Source organism: Branchiostoma floridae, chromosome 14 (assembly GCF_000003815.2).
Source record: "Branchiostoma floridae strain S238N-H82 chromosome 14, Bfl_VNyyK, whole genome shotgun sequence".
NCBI lineage: Eukaryota > Metazoa > Chordata > Leptocardii > Amphioxiformes > Branchiostomatidae > Branchiostoma > Branchiostoma floridae.
Window position 1 is genome coordinate 4,949,701 of NC_049992.1, and position 4,710 is coordinate 4,954,410.

Here is a 4,710-nt window from a genome sequence, read left to right on the forward strand (position 1 = left end):
ACGGAATCTGGCCAGTATGGCTCCGCTCCTGGCACCGACAAGCAACCTGCCGCGGCTGGGCCTCGATACCTTAACGTCGGAGATCACGTAGTGGTGTGTTCGGGACATGAATCAGAACACACTTACTGGTACCGAGAGGCTGAAGAAGTCGGCGAGGGGTATGAGGAAGATCATTGCTCTCATTACTACAAAAACCCAGAGGTTTGTTACAATTACAAAGTGCCTGAGGAAGTAACCGACGTGTATGAGGAAAGCTCTTGTTCCCACGACTACAACAAACCAGAGGATGCTTACCGGTGTGACAGCGATCTCGCCCCCCCCCCCCCCGAAATCGCTAAAGGGGGGCGAGGTAGGGGGGCGAAATCGCTAGCGATCTCGCCCTCCCCGTTGTAGCGTACTATCATGGTATTTATAATTTCCATAGCATATTGTAGACAGAGACACTGTAACTACATTGTAAAATTCTTTCTAGTTTGATTGAAGGGCTTTGAATCCTCAGCATCCTTCGTTGCCAAAGACTAGATACTAGGACAATTAATAAGCCATTTTCAATCACTTCACGTATCTGATTTTGTTCACTTGCAATATTAGCCCCATGGGCATGAATTTACAATAAACCTTATTACCTCCATGAAATGTCATGGAATGGAGGTTATATTTTCTGTTATGTGTCTCTGTGTAGATGATTACTCAAGAACGGCTGGATGGATTGGTTTCATACTTGTTGTGTTGGTTGGGTGTGATGAAAGCTCGAATCGATGAGATTTTGGGAGCCGTATCTGTCGTTATAATCGATGTAATAATATCAGAAATCACCCCTTTATTTGAGATATATTGGTACAGGCATCGTGCCTTATGTGTTTGTTAATGGGCTTAGCTCCAAGCAGATGGTTAGGTGACAGCTGTTTGGGGAACCCTGAGTTTTTTAATATGATAATTAGTTTTATTTATGTCTGCTTAGGATATCATGGAGATGTGAAGCGTAAGTATAATTGTAAGAAGTTGAGGTATATTTAACGATAATGCTTAACAGGTATGGATGTCTCACATACTGTACTGCTGATTTGAGTGACATGGTGATTAAATGCCATTAGGTCCTCTCATCTGGGTTGGGTGTCAGAAGTTTTATGGGCAATACAGATGTTCTGATTTTGTTACGATAAGGGACAGTTGTTAGTTGTCTCTTTCGTAGCCAATGGTACTTGTTTTTTAGCAGACGGGGTTGGCGCCAAGTATTCATCTTACAGTTGGTGTAGGGCTGTCAGAGGAAAGTGTGCATCTCGTTTTTGTACCGTGTGAACAGCTGATGTTATGACATATTGGTGGAAAATCAAATCACCATCTGACTAAAGTTGGCCACATCCCTTCTTCTTTCTGAGTTTCCCAACTTCCTCCCACCACACAGCTCTGAGGCACATAGTCGAACCTCAATAATGCTGGCAACCTTAGACATTTTAAATGCCAAACATCAAGCTTAAGGAACACCACGCTACCATATGCCGTCGACCTCTTAAACGCACATTACACAATTAAGTGTCACATTTTGATAATTACTAATCAGATTGACATCCTCTGTGTCATTAAATAAATACACCACTACTTTCCCATAACATTTGTATTATATAACCATTACTCTCAAATACAACCGACTATAAACATACATACCATCCACAAAAAAGAATAAATATTTCATGGAGGTATGAGGTCCCCGAACTCTAGTTCTTATTTTTAAACGACAAAAAAGGTCTACATCTGAAAAAAACGTAAAATGTTGAGTAAGAGAAACATTTCATTCTGGCATTTTCAGCAGCTCAGTGAGAGCCGAAAAACTCAATTCATATTTTGTATGAATATTTGTTGTAGTCTGTTAAGATTTTGACGATATGGTGGCCTTGAAAAGGAACATCTCTAACATCATACCTGCAGCTGTGATAGAAAAGTATTGTAAATGAATTCATCAAATGATAAATTTACAAGCAGAGTTTCTATATTTAAAGAAAAACTACACAGCAAGAAGCATGTTTTTAATTGACGACATACAGGTGAAAAAAGAGTACATTGAAAATATAAAATTCCCATGTACAAATGGGGAAAATGGCTTTTAAACTTGCATGGCCTGTTGCAAAGACTGTCGAGCAAAAGAGAAGCTATTTTAAGGGGTGGGAAGAGCGATGTTTCTTATCAGCGCTGCCGTTATTTGATCCTTACGGACGTTTGCTCAGAATACATTTTCTATTACTCCTGCTTTATCGCAGAACGTGTCGTGGAAATGTGGAGTGGGTGGAAATCCAACAGAGTCTGCTGGCTTGGAATGGGATGTGGACTTCTGTTCGTAGCATCAGTTGTCATCGCTTGCATCTTGGCAACTCACTTCCTGATCACTTCCGATGGAAGGGTAAGCTAGGAAGTCTTGTTTACATGGCCGAGTGATCATAAGTACTTAAGACTTCTTATTAGCAGACTTCGGCTAGTCTGGGTATTACGATGAGGTGGGTAACCAAGTAAGACATTGGTAGGAGCACTTTGATGTTTTTCAATCCATGCCAAGGGAAAGAAACATAATCCAGCCAGCAATGGAAAATTGCGCGTGGAAGAAATGCCCTGTGAAGTCTGCAACGAGGCTATGTCATGAGTAGCAGTTGCTCATGAATCACATAATGTGGCATTTCATAGTGGGCCAATTCCACTTTTCGGCTATTTCGCTGCAACCTCGCTGTGACCTAACGTTGAATTGGATTTCTGTAACCCTTTATTTCATAACTGGAATATCATGAAACCATTGGAGGGCATGACTAAAAAGACAACGAAACACAGAAAACGTAAAATAAAAGTTGTTTAACGCTCCGTTAATTGTAAGGTTGCAATGTAGCCGCAGCGAGGTCGCGGTGCTAGTGGAATGGGGTGTCAAAGATATTTCAATGTTGTGCTCTTGTATCTAGGTGACTTTTGGTTCCAAGCTGCAACAAAATGGCACGATGATCCTGGAATCCAGTACTCCATGGAAGACGGCATTCTATGAAGAAAACAACTCGGCTTTTGAAGAGATAACAGTCATGGACTCGAATCCAACGTATTTGCCATTTACGAACAGCAGTGTGACCGCTGATGCATTACCAAGGACTGCCATTCCCCTGTTCATCGCTGGTAAGTGAAATAATTCAGATACTATTCATTTTTCCTCATTGATGTCCAAAGATATTGGTTTTTGGTAATGCCTTTTTTCGTTTCCATGACATTTGATGCCAATAACTTAAGGTTTTTACACAGGCCTAAATGAGTGTGCCAAGAAACCATGCACACACGGAACCTGCCAGAACAGAGATGGCGGCTACAAATGCACCTGCTCACCTGGATGGACTGGACAGAACTGTTTGCGAAGGGAGTTATTTTCCTAGACTGTTTCTACTTTAACATTCAGCATCTTAGCCATCTATTCGTTCTGAATTACCAAATGGTATGCTATTTAACTCGTTACACAGACATTGACGAGTGGGTTTGTATACATTTCTAGATTTAGGAATGAAATATCTTTCCTTATCTTTTATTATTAAAGACATCAATGAGTGCACCAGGAACCCATGCCAACATGGACGCTGTGTGAACAAAGATGTTGGCTACACATGTACCTGCTCACAAGGATGGACTGGACAGAACTGTCAGCAAGGTGAGTTCTTTTTCTCCAAATGTTACTTTAAAAGGTTATGCCTTCTTATGATATATTCTGTACAAAGGCACCATCTATGTTGACTCTTTATAATTAATTATGATCTATAATTTCTTCTAACTTGTCCTGATTTGAATTTGTTTAATTAGCCAGTATCAGGCCACTTAGCTTAAAGTGACTTTTAAATGTGCTCATCTACAAATTATATATTTTCCGCATCATGCAGACATCAATGAGTGCACCAGGAACCCATGCCAAAATTGAGGCTGTGTGAACATACCTGGCGGCTACAAATGTTCCTGCTCACATGGACGGATTGGACAGAACTGTAACCAAGGTGACTTAATTACTTTCTAAGACTCCTTCATTTCTTATTTAGGAGGAGAATACCTATTTCTGATTCCGTCTCCCTCTTTCATTCTCATATGTTACTGTAAGTTTTATATTTTGTAGACACTTGTGAGAAATCTTCAGATGCAATCCAACGTTAAATGTAATGCAATACCATGCCAATTTTCTATTAGCAAACTATTGTTTGTTAATGCAGTCAAACCATGCGAGCGTGGGTGGACTGGGTACAACAACAACTGCTACAAGCATGTGAGAGACAAAGTCGAAGGGAACACAGCAAAGTCACGATGCCGGAGATATGGTGCAAACCTTGCGTCCATCACAAGTGCTGAGGAGAACAACTTTATAGCAGATCTCATCAAGAATGGTGGGCAATAATGTTGATGTCATTCTTTTTGTTACTTTCAATAATGAAATTTTTGCATCTCTGGTTTGAAATTTATTGAGATAAACATTCCTGGCTAGACCGAAATGGGTTAAAATTGTACAGAAATCAGACTAAATGGATACTAAAAACACTCAGTCTGACTCTACCTATTACTCGCACCAAACGATTCCGGCCCGGTGCCGTTACTGGTACTGGACAATGAAGCAGAATGACACTACTGACAAATTGTTTTTATGTGTTACTATATTAAGGATAACTTGTTGTATACGTGCATCTCATACTTTAAATTAAATGTAGTGGTATTTTG